Below are 18,496 nucleotides of genomic sequence, written 5' to 3' on the forward strand. Positions count from 1 at the left end.
AGCCTTTCTAAGTACCTGGAGAGAGACAAATTGATGGATTGTCTGCCTAATGGCTCTGTCTTGCATCACAAAGGGTGTTTTTAAATCACCTAGCAAATGGACATTTTTTTAACAGATTTGCTTTAATGTGATTTTTGCCATTGATGTGAGTTCTTGGAATGGAACCTGTGAGAATGACAAGACTCAACCTGTATATGATAGTGCACATCACCCAACAAATCAATAGCCAACCAAAAAGCAGTGGCCAACTTGATCGTTCACACAGCTGAATAAAAGTTCTAGTATTAGCTGAGACATGGAAATGAGAGCTCATTCCTACTAACACCTTATTGGTTCCCTGCTGTGTCATAATAAAATATGTAATTGGCTCCTGGAGCAATCACTCATTGGTCAGTTTTGAGTTAAGAAAATCCACTTTTTGTTACACAAGTTGTGTTTTCCTTTTCTGGTTATTTGGCTACAACGTTTGACAGAATACAGATATTTCAAGGCAGTTTGTTTCATGCATTCTGCATGACTCTGCATCAAATGATACACAATATGATAGAACTATTCAAAAATACCAAGATTTCAGTATTTTGGCTAGTAGTGGTGTCGTCATCACCCCCTGGTGCAGTCCGCACACCCTACTGATGTGAGGGTCTTTCCTAGTCCTAATGCTACCCTCAGGGTCAGACCATCTATGAAGCCAACTGAGACAGTCACTTCAGGCAGCTGGTTGGCTGGGGAAGTCCATCTGTCCATTCACCTCTACCGCTCCCCCTCCCATTCCCTAGACTGGAAAAGGGAAAGGGTAACAGATTGCAAGAGGTAGTGTGGATGAAAGGAGAATGGTGGGCCAGTTCCCCCACTGCTTCTTCCTCCTCTTCCTTTTTCAATCCAGGGACTGGACGGAGCAGAGTCTGGCACATCCCCAGATAAAGAGAGGGCACATTTGGCATGCCATCTCAGGCATTGGGAGGCCTTGAGCCAGCCCTGGCTACTCTGCTCTTTTTGCCTCTGCTATTGCTTAGTGCACAATTATTGTGATCTGCTGCACTGTCTAACAGAAAGCTAGGGGCAAGCCCTCTCTTTAGTGGCTCCACAGCTATGGCATTCTCTTCCAGGGGAATTACTCCTCTCATGGCTTTTTGGTGAGGGCTCAAAACATACATGTTTCAGTTGGCATTTCATTGCTGAGTGAATATTTGCCCTCTGTGCCTCTAAAATACTGCTGTGACTTGAATGCTTCCCTGGACTAATTTGTTCCCCTTTTTGCTCAGTGATATTTGTTAGCTTTTGGTCTGTTCTGGTTTATGTTTCAATATGTAATGTTAAAATTAATATTTTAAAGCTTTGTTTGATGTATTTCTTTTTACCTGTTGTGATACTTTGTACTTTTTTTTATAAAGCTTTGTAAGCCGCCTTCAGCATTTGCATGGGAAAGGCGGGATATAACTTTCTTAAATAAATAAATAGAAAGAGCAACAACCACCTTCATAAGTGCAGAGCTGTGTGTTGAAATGGTTCTTTCAAAAAGTCAGTTCTTTAACCCATTTCTGCCCAACCTACAGGTGTATACATTTGATCCCTGTTGTGTATATGCAACACTGGGCAGAAATGGCTTAATGACAAGAGCAGTAATATTATTGTTTATTGCAATAAAATGATTGACTGTAACATTGATGAGTTAATATGCAGCTTTTCCCTGCAATGATGTGCATAAAATGCAACGCCCTTCCCCGAAAGTCATCCTCCCCAGTGCTGAAAATGGTCATTGCTGGCAGACTGCCCTTTTATGATATCAAGATCTGTCATCTTATCAGATTATTTTTTCCAGCATCTGTGTCCTTTAAACCAGCCATTCCCAACCTTCTTTTGTGTCTCCTGAGCTCTTCTCGGGTTCCAGGGCCCTCCTGTCAAACAAGGATACAACACAAACAGATAAACATAAGTCATTTATTATTTTTGATTTTCAGTCTGTAGCACTGAAATGTGCTACAGTATTTGTGCTACACATGTGCCAGGGCACCCCAGGGGGCCATATGGCTCTGGCTGAAAATATTGAGGTAATATTTATGTGCTAGTAGTTTTCAGACCTGTTTCTCCTTCGTTAGCTACATCTCTCTAACTGTTTTTCATTGCCACGCACACCACAGAACACTCACTCTGACAGATAGGTGTGTTCTGGCTAGTGATATTCACTATGGCCATGGTCATTGAAAGAGAATCATTCTGATAGCAAGGCCCATTAAAAACAGGCAGGTATACCAAGTATGATCACATAATTGCCACTTGCAAAAATTAAAGCTGCAATCCCATACACATTTACCTGGGAGTAAATCCTACTGAAATAAATGGGACTTACTTCTAAGTAGACATGCCTAGGTTGGTACTGCAGATGGTCCTGAGACTTGACAGGTCACAGGAAGAGAACTATCTGGAGACATACAACTGGACTGAAGTTATAATCATATAGAATGATTATAATATATTCATATAATATAATACTATATACATTATAATATAATCATTCTATAATCATATAGAAACGTCAGTCTGTGTCTATGTCTATGTGTCTTTGTCATTGTTGTTGAATAAAAGCTCCGAAGCATTCTTGGGAGATCAGAAAGGTTTTGAATTTTGTTTTAGAAAGCTTCTCCCTCCCCAGTCTTTATGCACATACAAAAACATATGCACTTTCTAATAATATACTTTCTAAACACTCAGACCCCTCAGTTCTTCAGTACAGACAATGAAGGGCTATCATTTATTTTCTTTTGACAAGAACCACAAATACAAATATATTTTGTGGAGTTTACTGCATATTATCCTATGATCATTCTCTTCTCTACTGATGCTTGCTTCCCATTATATAAAGCTGTTTTTAGTCATTATGCTACTTGCATAACAGCCCAATCTTATTTGGACGCCACAATGCCATTCGTCATATCCTGAACCTGGTGATGTCACACTGATGGCACCCCAACACTGGTACAGCAAGGGCTAAATGCCAAATCTGCCCTGGCAAAGCAAAGCTGGCACAGCCCTTCCCAATTACACTACCAGCATCCATGGAAACACCAACATGGCCTGCCATCCACAGAGTGATATCCTGGCAGCAGTACATCATTGCTGTGACATCACTATGACATCAGCAAGTCATCCATGTGACATTTGTGTGTCATGAGTATGAGGTCCAAGGAGTCAATCACTTTATGCAGTCAGCATTAATTGCTGGCAACAAAAGAAGCACTGCCAGGTGAACTGAGCAGAGGGTGAGACAGGCTAATGAGTAGCCAATGCTGGGGGGGGGGAACCCTCTATTAGCCACTCGGAATGAATAGCATATCCACTGGCAGCAACACAACCATGGGAAGATGCTTCAAGGACACCACACATGCAAACAATACCACACAAATGCAGCCATAGGGAACTCCAGTTTGGATCAGGACTGTTGTTTTCAATTCAACCTTTTCCACATTTTCTACCATTTTCATGGTCAAATCCTCCTACTGAAAGAACTCAGATGGTTCCTACATGTTTTGCCCCATGGACCAAATAACAGTTGGGGTGTGCTATTTCAATTACAAAAACAGCTTGGGGATGAAAAGATTAATTCCACCACCACCACCATAATCCTGAATAAAATCCCCTTCTACTGGATTTGTCATTCAAAAACAAAAAACTTGAGAAGATCCAGCCATGGATCTCACATTGTCCCATCTAGTTTGGTCCTAACAAAGCATAAACTGGCCAACGCACAGATTATTTGGGGGTCTGCCAAGTTACTTGTTACTAGATTGGTTCTATACAGCAGGGGTGGGTAAACCCTGGCCTGGGGGCCATTTGCAGCCCTCGGGGTCCCCCAAGGGCCTGCAGGGAGCCCCCAGTCTCCAATGAGCCTCTGGCCCATTGGAGACTGTTGGAGCCCATGCTGGCCCAGACTGCTGGTTGTGACCACCAGACATGAGCTGTGGGCCAAGTTAGAGCAAGGACTTTTATAGTCTCCATGTTTTTTCGGCTTTTCCCTGTGCATTTTCTTAACCCTCCCCCATTGCCTCTGAACAACTTACGTCTCCATGTGGCTTGCTCTGTATGTTTTCACTGTGCAAGAGGTGTGTGGCAAACAGTTCATAGTTCTCATGTGATTTATAAATAAGCTCAATAAAATTCATTCATTCATATAAATTTCGTCTCTAATGTATTCATTTATGTAAATTTATTCAAATTTGAAATGTAAATTAATTCTTTTTTCCTGGCCCCCAAAACAGCGTCAGAGAGATGATGTGGCCCTCCTGCCAAAATGTTTGCCCTTCCCTGGTATACAGTATGGTTTTGCATGGATGATCCAGGAGGTAGTGGTAACAGAGAGAAAGGGTCGTGAAGCTGGAACACTCGGAAAGAGCTGAACAATATCAGTTCAGAAAATAAATGGCAGTGCAGGAAGAGAGTAAGAAGTGGTGCATCCTGCCTGAAGTGGTGGTACAGGAAGATCAATTGTTCCATAGTATGCACGCATAAAGACAGAGGTTTGCTATGAACTTGCTGCGGCTCTTATGTAATAAAAGGACTCTGCACTTAGCCAAATGAGCCCATTGCTCAATTGCAAATGTGGCCAAGGAATAGAAAAGGCAACAGTCAGCCCTGAGAGACAGGCGCTGTTTAATATGCCATTTAGCAAAACTGCTTGTGTGTTCGTTTCCTGGACCCCAGCTTTTGACACTGGGATGACTCGGCAGTGAGTGGAGAGCTCTGAAGTGCCACGCAGGGGCCTCTCAGTGCCACAGTGCTCTGAGACACTGCAGCCAGCCAAGAATGATATTGGCTCTGATTACAATCAGAAAAGGGAAGAAATAAGAGAGAGGCCGAACTATCAGCTCAGAGTGAAGGGGTGGAAATTAGATTGAGAGGCATTTAGGGAAAATGTGACTTTGGGTTGACAAGGGAAAGTAATGAGCACCAGAGCAGATACAAATGAAACTATGCTTTACATTCAATATGCTTATCAGGGAATGGCAGCAGTACAATCAACATAACATGTTTAGCCAAGGATCTGGTGGCAACGTGTAGACATAGAAGCAGGGTGTAAAATAAGGAAGAGGGAGAGCTCACCCAACTTTCCCTTTCCAGGGAAGACTGATACTGGTGAGAAAACAGAATTTCAGGAAAAGCTGTCCATTTAGTGATGTTCTCATTCAAAAATGTCTTCTGACATTTCAAGAAACATACCCCAGGGCTTCTGAAGCAGAGCTTCAAAACCATGTATCTAGTGCAAAGGGGCTTCCCAATTAATTCCTCTTGCATTATTGCACATCACTCTAGTTCAGGGGTGCCCCAACCGCGGCCTGGGGCCCCCTTGTGGCCCTCAGGGACCCCCAATCTGGCCCTCAGGGAGCCTCCAGTCTCCAATGAGCCTCTGGCCCTCTGGAGACTTGCTGGAGCCCGCGCTGGCCGGACGCATGAGCTGTGGGATAAGGGCCCCTCCACTGCTTGCTGTTTCACGCCTGTGATGCAGCAGCTGCACTGAAGGAAAGGCCAGCCTTGCTTTGTGCAAGGCTTTTATAGGCCTTGTGCTATTGCAAGACCTTCTTTCATTCATATAAGTTCCATCTCCAATATATTCATTTATGTAAATTTAAGTAAATATATTCAAATTTGAAACGTAAATTAATTCTTTTTTTTCCTGGCCCCTGACACAGTGTCAGAGAGATGATGTGGCCCTCCTGCCAAAAAGTTTGGACACCCCTGCTTTAGTTCAAAGATGTCAAACTCGTTTCACACAGTGGGACAAAGTTAGCATTCATCGTGCCTGCTGAGGGCCAGAAGCTGCAAATTTTGTTCATATTTTCAAGATATGAGAGAGGCCAATTATCAAGCTGGGAGAGCCCAATTATAATGGAGGCCTGATAAATTGCTTCTCGGAGCCACATTCAGTCTGCAGGCCTTATGTTTGACACCTCTGCTCTAGTTCATTTACATTGCAATATTTAGGCGCAATCCTAACCCACTTTCCAGCACCGACATAAGGGCAACGCAGCTCCTAGGTAAGGAAACAAACATTCCCTTACTTTGAGGAGGCCTCCATGAGTGCCCCCAACTGCAGAACGCAGCACATGTCCCATTGGCACAGCTATGCCAGGGCTGGAAAGTGGGTTAGGATTTGGGCCATCGACATATAAATGGCTGATATCAATATATGCAGTACTACAGTAATAGGGCAGGAGGTCTGGTCTAGAGGGTAGAGCCTCCATTTGCCTGAAGATAACATCCACAAGGTCACCAGTTCGAGGCCACAGGCACCGTGCGACCTTGAAGCAGCTGACAAGCTGAGCCGAGCTATTTCCATCTGCTCTGAGCGTGGGAGGATGGAGGCCAGGATGGAGGCCAGATCAGAAAGAAACATCTGAATTTGTTGTGGCTCTTGAAAGATAGAGCCTTCTTTCAATGGTAAAAATCCCTCCGGGGATTTAAATTAGCCTGCCTATGTAAACCGCCTTGAATAAAGTCTTGAATAAAGACCAAGAAAGGCGGTATATAAATACCTGTATTATTATTATTATTATTATTATTTACAGTAATACTCAGCAACACACTGTTTATGAACAAGCATTACTGATATGAACATAAGAACAGCCCCGCTGGATCAGGCCATAGAGCCATCTAGTCCAGCTTCCCAGATCTCAAAGCAGCTCACCAAATGCCCCAGGGAGCACACAAGACAAAAACAGACCTGCATCCTGGTGCCCTCCCTTGCATCTGCCATTCTGAGGTGATTCACTTCTAAAATCAGGAGGTTGCACATACACATCATGACTTGTAACCCACGATGGACTTTTCCTCCAGATTTGTCCAATCCCCTTTTAAAGGCCTCTAGGCCAGATGCCATCACCACATCCTGTGACAAGGAGTTCCACAAACTACATGCTGAGTAAAAAAATATTTTCTTTTGTCTGTCTTAACTCTCCTAACACTCAATTTTAGCAGATGTCCCCTGGTTCTGGTGATATCATAGGATTTTTCTCTAAGCCAAAATTGATATCAAGCTTCTCTTGGCTCCATATGTATCTGCACCTCTCACTCTATTATCTAACCCCAATTTAATTTACAGTGTTTTTAACAAGTAATAATAATGCTTAGCATGCATATATTACCTTTTGAGGTTGCAAATCACCTTATGTTATCACAATGTAATAATTACAACAACTCTGCAAGGGTATTATTATCCTCATCATCCCCATATAGCAGCAGTGTGCTAAGGCTGACAGATGAGACCACCTAGTGAGGTGATAGCAAGGGTAAGATTTCAACAAGGGAGCCCAACAGGCAGCCCAATCTTTAATCTGCACTGGTGCAGCCAGGTTGCATGGCCCATGCTGTATCCATTGCAGGTAAGCAACAGACTGGAGGTCTCCTTGGGATAAGGGGTAATTTTACCCCTTACCCCAAGTAATGCTCCAGCCTGACCAATGGGACCACTTGCTGCACTAGCTAAATCACTGGCGCAAGTCTGAGCAGCCTTGTGTTGGGCATTCAGGCCTTGGAGGGAGGATAGGGATCCTACCCACCCCCTCCTGGGCCTGATTCACTCCCCTTTCCACCCCAAAATGCCCCCTCCCTGCCTCCATTCTGCCTCCGCAAGCCCCTTTGGGGCTCAGTGCTTTTCTTACCTCTGTTGGTGGCACCGGTTGGCCAGCACAGGCCTTCCTGATGGTGCTGCTGGCTCCCGAGTAATTGCAAACATGCTTTATGGCACATTTGTGACATTCTCAGCCAGAGCAGCAGCTTCTGCACTGGCAGAGCCAGCATTTAGGATTGTGCTGTCAGTCTCTTCACCACAATGCTACAGCAGAATTAACAAATAGAAAACACTAAGGGCACAATCCTAACCAGGTCTACTCAGAAGTAAGTCCTATTTTGTTCAATGGGGCTTACTCTCAGGAAAGTGTGGTTAGGATTGCAGCCTCCAAATCTTAACTTAGTAGACCAGCATTTCTCAAAGTGCCCTTCTCAGAGACCCCTCCTCAGGGGTTCCCCAAGCACACCATAAGTGGCTGCCATCTGCTCCCTGTTCAATTTGCTCCTCTATCCCTACTGCCTCCCCTGTTCCCTGTTCCCCTCCTGTTTCAGCTCTTCACTGGTGTTCAGCATTGCGCTCAGGGCTGTGCCACTGTGTGCTTGCACTGGCGCTCTGGGGCTCTGCAAGTGTAAAGGGCTTGAGGAGTGTAAAGGGCTTGAGAGACCAAAACGTTTGAGAACCACTGCAGTAGTTTCCACTTGGCAGTGTACTACCACTCTGCCACTGTATCTGGCACAGGGGGTCCCATAGAGGCCACAACTCCTCCAGATCAACCAGCATTCACCTCTCCTGATGATATCCCGCCTCCCAATCTACTCAAGATATGGGGGGATTTCTCAACCCCCCCCACCTCTCCCCAGAAACACACACCCTATCACTCCTGGTGTTCCAAGAGCAATGGCGACAGCAGGTGAAGTCCAAAGCCCAGAAAAAAACAACGAAGCTCCCATTTTGGTTGCCTGAGGCTTATATTCCCTTAGTTCTACTTCTGGGCCGGAGGCAATGGCAGACTCATGCCTTGGCCTGGGACCCAGCTAATGATCTAGGAAGTGATGCAGTACCCAGCCACAAGAGGAATCTTGCAGGATCTGTTCATCCTTGATTTATCCAAGAGGTCCTCATTGGGAGCTTACTTTTGAACAGTCTACTGGCCTAGGCCCAGCCATAGCTGCCTGCTTCTGTTCATCTCCAGTCTTTTCGCTGCTCATGTTTTCAGCTTAGACCTCAATTCCCACTTAGACCTATTGTGGTGCTTTCAGGAAGCCCCTTCAGTTTCCCAGCTGGAAGTGCAAATACCATTTCTGACATGTTAACTCTGTGAAGCTCCAGGAGTATTGGTATCAAAGTGCTGAACCAGTTGGGTGGTAAACTATGATTGGGACTAAGGTGCATTTGCTGCACAGTACATGCTAGTGGTACATTCTGGTCTGCACTGCAAAGGCTAACCTGTGCAGGACTGATGGCTGGATGCCAGTGGCTCCTTCCAGCTCCACTATGAGTGCCACCTGCACCCAGCCAACATTTTACAGGTGCCGCCAATGGTATTAACTACTCACACCATGCCCTGTATATCAAAGCATAAAATAGTGTCACTTTAAGAACTGAATCAGGGGAGGAGAAGCAGCACATGCTCAAAGAGCAGTACTTTTGGAAATTTCTAGAGAGAGCTGATTGTGGTTAGAAGCTCTGAGACTATGCAACAGGTTTACCTGGAATAATTTGCTGGCATCCTACTTACTAGGCTGTAAACAATTTGCAGTAAGTTAATGCTAATATAATTGTGATAATCCTCTCAATCTAGAGCTTAAATAAGAGAGGGAAATTATCAGGGCATTTTAATTAAAGAACACTAATGCTGAGTTAGACATTTGAACAGGTGTGGTACTTCAAAACAACCACAAGCTGGTTTAACAGAGACAGACAAGAAAGGAGAGACTCAAACAGCACCATCTTCTACATCTTCCCACCTTCCATTTTTCTTTATCTTTTGCTCTTCACTACTTAATCTTTCCCCCTCTTTTCAGCACCCTTAAGGATTTGGGAAAGAGTGATTTGTGGAGGATTGGGATCAGGGCGGAAAAGTGTGGCATGGATTTGATGCAGCTACTGTACTGATAAGTGTGTTTATTCATCTTCATCTGATGGTCTCTTTTAATTTCAGAGCCCAGTTAAATGCAAATATTGCATCCCACACTGAGTAGGAATCTCTCCCTGTTTTTAGGATTTAAATCCTTCTTCCCTGTTGTCTGCCTTTCTTCTTGGCAGCTACACTAGAGTTTCCTCTCCAATTTTATTGGCAATTATGCTGTCTAGAAACTGAGCTTGCAAAAGCAAACCATTTTGCAACCTAGTCACCTGCTTAGCAAATTAATTTACATGCCTGTATTTGCATATCTCCTAGTCAGTCTCCAGTCTGCTATTCTTAGGCAAGCTGTTCTTACTCAAGTGCATGCTGGTTTCATTGCTGGGATTCCTGGAAGAAACCAATTTTCTAGATATCATTTGCCATCTGGCAAGGTTTTGGGACCAAGATGGCTCTGGTCACTTTAGTGGATGACCTATGTGGGGAACTGGGTAGTGGGAGTACATTCTCATTTCTTCTGGACATCTCAGCAGCTTTGGCTACAATTGATTGTGGTATCTTTCTGGACCACCTTGCCAGATTGGGGCTCAGGAGCCCTTTTTGTGGTAACTCTGCTCCTTCCTCCTAGGGAAGTTCCAGAATTTGGTGCTGGGGTACTCCTCTTCATCACCATGGCTATTGGCATTTGGTGTTTCTCAGGGTTCCATTCTGTCCATTGCTTTTTCACATCTATATAAGATCAATGTGGAAGGTCATCTAGGGATTTGTGGTTGGGTATGATCCATACACGGATGGCATCCAAGGGAGCAGTGGAAGTTCTGAAGTAGTGTCTGGAGTCAGTAATGGACTGGATGTGGTTGAAGAAAACTTAAGTTAAATTTGAACAAGACAGAGGTGTTCTTAGGAAGAAGATCAATGACCTGGGACTTGAATGGTCATCTTATACATTTCTGGACACAATTCAAAGTATTGGTGATGACCTATAAAGCTAATATCTGGTGTGGGACCCAGATAGTTGAGGGACTGCCTCTCCCTGTGTGAATTTGCCTGCCCTGTGAGGTCATCCCAAGTGGCCCTGCTGCAGATAGCACAATCTTCAGATGTTTGGCTGGTATTATTGTATTGGCAACCTTCAGTCTCGAAAGACTATGGTATCGCGCTCTGAAAGGTGGTTCTGGCACAGCGTCTAGTGTGGCTGAAAAGGCCAATCCGGGAGTGACAATCCCTTCCACACCGGGAGCAAGTGCAGTCTGTCCCTGGTCTGTCTCCCTGGCTATGGGCCTTCCTTCTTTGCCTCTTAGCCTCAGACTGTTGGCAAAGTGTCTCTTCAAACTGGGAAAGGCCATGCTGCACAGCCTGAACAGGGCTATTTCTCAAACTCTCTCCCATAGAAGCTCAACGCTAGCCCCTTACTGCTGGCCAAATGAAAAAAAAAAAACTATATCATGAGAAGCAGCCTCTAAGCCATGGTGGCTCACTGTACTGTAAAGTGGGTAATGCAGGTTCTGAATGTGCCTTGGTGTGTCCTACCGGCTCATACCACTAGGTGATGCCAAAGCCACTCCATCCTGGAGAACATCAAATGTAAGTCTTTGAGGCTTCATCAGGCTTTTTAGGGCCTCCAAAGCAATCCACAGCACATGGTACAGTTCAGTCATTTTCAAGGCCTGAAGTCTTAAGTGGCAAGCTGGCGTGTTCACTCATGTGTATATATATTGTTGAAACCATTTAAGTTGCCACATGTGTTTGCAGCCAGCCCATTTTCCTTGCACTTTGGAGGTGTGACTGGCAGAAACCAAGAAATAAACCCTTTCAAACCCTTCTCTGCCCTCAGTGTGTTTTCGCATCCGACACATACTGCCAGAAATGAATTACTTGCAGTGGCTTGTGGACATTAGAAAGAGAGTTAGGGAAACACGCATCACACTGCAGTGGAATTGGCCTAACTTTTTTGAATGAAAAATTATGGTTGCGACCCAGCATTCACTGAGGAATTTGGGCTTGCATAGTATACACAGTAATACCTACACACCCAGCCATGCACAAACCAGAGAACAGAGGTGGTTGTGCAGTTAATTCATTTGGGCCTCTGTGGGACAGTGTGCAATCAGCTTGCCTGTTGTTTTTGCATTTGCAGGGGCAGCAAAAAATAAGGTATGAAAGACTGGCAATTTGGTGTGAGCTGTTTTCTCAGACAGAAAGTTTCTAAAAGTCGTGTGTGTGTGTGTGTGTGTGTGTGTGTGTGTGTGTGTGTGTGTACTTACATACATGTAAAAAAAAGCAGAGTGTTAGAATTTGTGTGGGATGTGAGATAAATTATAGTTTAGCTTGACCCATTGTAGCAAAACAACCGAAACTGCAGTTTTTAATACACTTTTGAATAGGTGCATAGGATTGCACTGCAAGAGTCTTGTAACATAGTTAAGATGAACCAATTTACTCCAGCACAAGCTTTTGCTGGATACAGCCCATTTTTGTACAGAGCAAGAGTAGGGACCAGCCCAGGAGGAGGATGGGACCAGTGGAGGCCTATTTTATAAAGTCATTCTGAATGGCCTTGCTGCAGTTGCAAGCCAAACTTCATATGTTTTGTTGGCAGTGACCCACAACAGGGTTTTTCTCTGTTTTGGCACCCGGCACCTGGAACTTTCCATCCCAGGAGCTCAGAACTGCCTACTCACTGCCGGCCTAATAAAAATAAATTTCATCATGAGAAGTAGCCTCCAAATCCTGCTGCCTCCTGTTGTGCAACCTGGCCTGTGGGGTCCTCTCTGGACATTAGAACTGCCCCTCCTTGCTGGCTTTCCAGAGAGGTCTTTTTTCTAATTCTGCCTGGCTTTTAATTAGAACTTTTAGGCTCATTTAACTGTTGTTTCTGAGTCTGCAGGCCTTTTCAGACATTCAGTGTGAGATAAAATCTTAGCTCTCCAGCCTCCTGTTATGGAGAGAGGAGGATCATGGTTCAGGCTCCTCCTCTACATATGTGCATTCATCAGAAAGTCCATGGAGAGTCACTATACACATGGGGCTCATTACAGATCTTAACTTGGGGTAGGAGCCTGTTCAGTGCCACTATGACACCACTCCTCCCAACACATTCATTTTACCCTGTTGGAAAAGGGCTATTCTGTCAACAAGTAAGTATAGAATGCAAAGTGCAAAAATATTCTTGATAACCCAAGATGATTAATCATTCTTGACGATACTATTTTCAACACTGCAGGAAAGCTTACCCTTAAAGAACTGTACGTAAACTTTGACCAAGTAGTGGAAATATCAAGTGAGAATTTCAGTTCTGTCTTTTAAAAGTCATTCAGACTGCAAAGTATCATTCTGAACAGTGTACTAGCAGTGTCCACCAATCACTTGGATTCTGGAAAGCCACGTATCTTGGCAGGTGCGCTAATTTAAGTTTTGTAACCCTCTGCCTCCAGGCTTGCCAAATGAGTTTCAGTACATCTGTTCTAGCAACAGCAGTATATTCTCAGAGACAGATCTTACCAGGAACTGTTAGGGTAATGTTAATGAATATGTTAATACCTAGCAGACAGCAGGCTGGATTATTAAGTATGTGAAACTGAAATGGGCACATATTCTTCCTCTGTTTACTGCTACATCCATTTCCCTCCCCTTCCTCTGCTGTTTCCCTTGTGTGTACTGTATTTTCTAGATTGTATAATTCTTTGTAAAGCACTGTGTACATGGCCACTCAAAGAGATAGGTTTGAAAAGACTGAGCATAGCAAAAGGGAAAGCTACTATGTTTCCTTTCTGGTGTATAGACAGTTCTGACTTAACATTTGTTTCACCCTTGAGAATACTGCTGAAGCGTGAGAAGAATGCAGTATCCTCGTTCTATAGGGATTCACGTTTCTGAAAGACAGTAAGACCCGCTTCAGTGCTAGGCCTCTTTCCGTAGGACAAATTTAATGCTAAAATAGAGAGCAGCAAATGTTAAATTAGGAACAAGTTAACATGGTGTTTTCCTTTGTAGAGTGTGTCTTGCAAATTTGTCGCCATCTCTGAGGAAGCAAGAGAACAAGTCGGTGAGAATCATCTGTTTGTCAGTGTTCGCCTTTCACAAAGGTTTCACCAGGAATGAACTCCAACCTTAATCATGAATATCCTCTTCATGAGACAAAAAATGGCCCAAAACCATAAGAAGAGAAGCTCCTGTAACTGAGTGGGGAATCTATCAGTTGCCCATACTTGGGCAAGAAAGGGAACCCAGCGTTGTTAGTGAACCCCAGTGTCAGCCCATTCCTGCGACAGGTGCTGGCATTGGTCATGTCATTTATTTAGATATCTTGTTTCCACCAACAAGGTGTGTCTGTGTTGTTTGTATCTGGATGGGGTTTGGTTAGAATGGACTAGAGGAAAATCTCTCCTCCTTCAGTCTCTCCCTAACCTATAAATTGGGAACTATTACTGTGAGCCTGTTTGGCAGTGCTCAGTTTAGGCATAATAAACAAACTACAGCTTAGGGCCTCACAATCCTCAGTGCCTAAAAAAAAAAAAAAGCCTTCAGAATTGGGGGGGGGGCTTTTAAAATTTTGGGTGTGCTGAATGAATGAATATACTCTGTGTGTGTGCGCGCGTGCGCGCGTGTGTGTGAGAAGGGGAGAGAGAGATGTAGACCTTTTTAATTGGCTTGTGCAGCAAATTTGGGTGTCATTTTTTTAACAAGGGGCCTGCAAGCTTTATATAACTTAGGTCCTCACCAAGTCTAAATCTGGCCCTGCTCTTTGGGGTCAGTCTTTGGATCTGAAAGATATTCAGGGCCTGCAATGGAATATGGCAGGAAACAGTGAAACACAGTGAAACACAATGGAATATGGCAGGAACACAGACATTCACAGATGTCTGTGAATTCAACTGGGCTCCTCACAGTGATTTTGTGAGGCATATCTTAGAATTAGAATATTTGCCAGAACATTGTCTGATTCCTTACATTGATTGAGATCTAACATATTAAATTTTAAGAAAAAAAAGATGTTGAAAACCATTAACATAATACCTTTGAACTAATGTTCAGAGATCTGTGCATAATATGCTTCCAAGTGATTGTCACATAAACTGTTAAATACAACTTTGAAACTGCCCACTTCAAAAATTTGATAATGTTTATTGTTGTCAAAAATTATGAAGTTCATAATAAATGAAAGTGAATTTTTGCATTGATATGTGTTACAGAAATCATTGAATGGGATCTGGTTTGTTTGATAGAAATTCAGGTTTTGCCATTTTCATTTTACATTTGTGTAGCTGATGATTTGTCACCATCTTTGGATAGCCTACCAAGTCCAGGCACTCTTTTAAATATGAATTCTTAGCTTGCTGCCAATATCTGGTGTATGTTCTATGTGCTGTTGTAACCACAAAAAATATTAACTATCTTTATTAGGTATTGTTCCATCAATAAAATTAAGAAGAAACAAGATACTGCTCAATTCAACCAGTATTTTGTATCTACTCATTATGTTTCTAAGGCTGCAATCCTAACCACACTTTCCTGAAAGTAAGCCCCATTGAACAAGATAGGACTTACTTCTGAGTAGACCTGGTTAGGATTGTGCCCTAATTCATTTTGTGAAATAATGTATTTGGAAAAATGTGTCATTCTACAGAAAAATGCAATAGTGGACATTTTTTAAAGACATTTTACAAAATGTTATAGAAAATTGTCCATGGAAGGTTTTCCATCCCACATCACTAGTTCCCCATGTCCAAATGACAATGAAATACGTACAATGAGATTCAAGTGGGAACCTAGAGCGACATTCTTTTGATCTCCAGCAAACTGACAGGAATTATACTATTGTTTCTAAAGTCAAGGGCAAGATGAGAGATTTCTTAAAAATGCATCCTTATACCATTTGGCTTCCAAATGAAAAGCTGTGTCATAATTAGAATGTGCTGCTGCAAACAGACACAACATTGCATACATTAGCATAAGAACGTGCCAGTTGTATTTTACTGATCTATGTGCAAAATCTTCTCTTATTCCTTTGTCTTTGACACTTAGAATATACTGTAAATCACAGCTATTTCAGCCTAAAACTGAATTGCACTTTTAGTGCAATGGGACTTACTTCCAAGCAGGCATGCAAAACATAATTCTATGTCTGTTTACTAAGGAGTAAGCTCCACTAAGTTCAATGGACCTTACTTCCAGGCAAGTGTACATAGGATTGCACTGTGATATCTTACCTCTGATTGTGAGCTCAGCAGTTGTTTTTTCTGAATCGTTTCCACTGCTGTTTAAATGATGTCATGCTTTTAGATACTGTGTATGTTAAAATACTGGCTTTTGGATCTTCTGATTTTTGAGCTTTAAACTTGACAACAAAACATACCAAACCAGAAAAAAAATTAATTCAAGGTCTGAGGAATTTTATTCACAATTTAAAAAACTCAAATGACAGAAACAATGACATGAGAATATTTCAATATTATTTTAATGGTTTGGGGGGAAAATGTGCACAGCAACCTTTAGTCATTAAGTGAAATTTTGCTTGATTAACTGTCAGTTGCAGGTAATGCCTACTCAGTGCTAGTTCTTGAGTAAACGTGTGGAAGATACAGCCATATTTATTGTTTTTCTTTAGCAAGATAGGAATTTAAACTTAATGAAAACAAACCATGTGTTCCTTAAGTTAATCACCCAAAATGGCATAGATTGATTCCTAACATAAGCTTGAATAATGTGTAACATTCAAAGAATTGAAAAGATGTAACCTCTTTTGCTGGATTTCAGCATGTCTCCAATTGGTGGAGTGGAGAGGAGAAAGAAGATACTGAACAAGACAAAGATATAAGTGACAGATTTTTAGAAGGATAGGATTTCACCCTTCTATAGCCAGGTACGTTTTCAAGGTTTGTTTTTTCTTTAACACTCCAGCTTTCAGAGAATGCAATGTTGGCCATAGCAAGCTGTTCCATTCCTCTCTCATTGTTCCCTAGGGAGAATGCTGGCATTGAATTTGAAGTAAGAATTCGAAAGCTTACACATTTTTAAGCATTTTTTTTAAGTCAACTAATTCTCCCTTTTAGAGTCTCTTCTCTCCAATATTGAATGCATTTAAGCATCTGTAGGAAAATGGGAGGTGTTCTTTTCTACATCCTCTGTTTTTAATTTTAAATGCACTCTCACTATTACTCTCTCACAGCCTCTATAGAGAAAACTGTATTTATGCAGAGAAATTTATGCATTATCTCAAAAGCCGGAAGAATAGTTGAGAGGTGTTGTGGGATAGCATTTACTATTTGGTGATGTTTAATGTTTTTTTTTAAGTTTGTTTAGATTTGCTTCATTAAAATGGACTGTATTGGAGTGTCTGCTTTGACCTCCATGATGTCAGAACGTCACTGTGCAACCGTAGCTAAGTGGAGAGAAAAAAAAAACCCAACACAACAAAAAACAAATGAGCGTTGCATCTCCCCCTTGCTATAAGATGTGCACATACAGTAGGTTACAGATTGGAATGGATACTGTGGTAAAGTCTGTGTTTTCAGTCTGATTAGACAGTCCTTCTTTCATTTCCTTGCTTTGACAGTGAGTATGTACGCATGTATGTACGTATGCTACTTAAGTCGTCTTAGCATTATTTAGGTCACTGTGCTTAAGAGTAACTGTGATCTTTCACTGCCTAATGCACAGAGCAATATAGGGGAGAGAGGCACCAAATATTTCTCATAGGCGTTCATGAGCACTTAAGGGTGGACAAGCATTTTGTAACATAATCTGGTCAGCAAAATAGCTTCCGTTTATGCCTTGCAGATATATTTAGCTCTAACCTTGCTTGTGGTTAAGCAGGGTGCAACATAGATGCAGACAGCTGATTGTGCAGCCAGCCTCTGTGCGCTTGCAATTTTGTCAATACGCTCAGCTTTTCCATAATCCAGGGCAGTATTAGCACTTTAGCAATGGCAATTTTTGTCTTTGACATGCTTAATAATGGCAGTGACAACAAAATAAAATGACACGGGTTAAGCAAGTAAGAAAACACAGCAACACTGTCATATATCTAGGTCCTAATACGTACTATATGAAATCTTCTTTCGTCAAGAAGATATTTCTGCAGATATTCTTTCCATTCCTCCCTCCAGTAAGAAGGACTCTTCTGCTTTTCTTGATAGCAGGAGGCAGCCACTCTGCAGAGATGGTTTTTCCTGTAGAAATTGACATACTTAAGACTGTATCACCCAGGAATATGGAGCTTCGCTGAACAGTGCATAGTAACGATTCATCTTGCATCATCAGCTGATGACATTTTTTTCTTTGTTCCCTCCCATCCAATTGCTCTAAGACTCCGTAGCAGATTTGCAATGTCACTTAACAACATTAATCAGATACTGCATTTAAGGTGAGCTGTCCCTTGCCTTTTCCGTTACCAGATCTGTGCTGCTGCAATATGTGTCATGCTGCTGCGAGCCTAAAATGGCAGGCAGGATTAATGTTGCTTGTGCTGTGTGCATGCTGTGGATACAGAATTCATTATGCCATGCCTACTATTTCAAATGGAGTATGTAAATGGTCTGTGTGCTGCCATGTCATGCAGTACTGAGGACTCAGGCTTCCTGATGGGCATAGCTATTTAAACAACCACCTTTAGAATTCAATTTCATTTTCAGCGTAGAGGGTTGTTAGTTGATCATCGCATTCTAGAGCCAGTATTAGCTCTATTTTGAATTTTTAAAAAACATTTTTTTTTTTTAAAAAGCAAACTGCTTCCAGGTGGTGTCACTCTCATTCCTCTTGCCTTTCCTGCAATTTTAATAATGTACATCGTATTGTTAATTAATGGCAATATCAAATTAAACCCTCAAAACTAACATATTTATTATGCAGGCACG

The 18,496-nt window shown here is 42.5% G+C and overlaps 1 protein-coding gene and 1 long non-coding RNA gene across 3 annotated transcripts in view; one reads left to right on the forward strand and one right to left on the reverse strand.

The window, feature by feature from the left end:
* Positions 1-1,642: 1,642 nt before the first annotated feature.
* LOC136644977 (uncharacterized) lies at positions 1,643-18,078 on the reverse strand. Of its 2 annotated transcripts, none has more exons than XR_010794120.1 (3): positions 18,023-18,078; positions 17,686-17,812; positions 1,643-1,895 (listed from the first exon to the last, which is right to left on the reverse strand). It is a non-coding gene; the product is annotated as an uncharacterized lncRNA (long non-coding RNA). The 2 variants fall into 2 exon arrangements; XR_010794121.1 differs by having other exon boundaries at positions 18,035-18,070.
* Positions 17,118-18,496, forward strand: part of ZBTB38 (zinc finger and BTB domain containing 38) — a 37,119-nt gene continuing 35,740 nt past the window's right edge. The window contains exon 1 of the mRNA XM_066621235.1: positions 17,118-17,195. The gene's annotated coding sequence lies outside the window, so the exon portion shown is untranslated. The remainder of the gene's footprint in view (positions 17,196-18,496) is intronic.

The sequence above is a fragment of the Tiliqua scincoides genome, chromosome 3 (assembly GCF_035046505.1).
Source record: "Tiliqua scincoides isolate rTilSci1 chromosome 3, rTilSci1.hap2, whole genome shotgun sequence".
NCBI lineage: Eukaryota > Metazoa > Chordata > Lepidosauria > Squamata > Scincidae > Tiliqua > Tiliqua scincoides.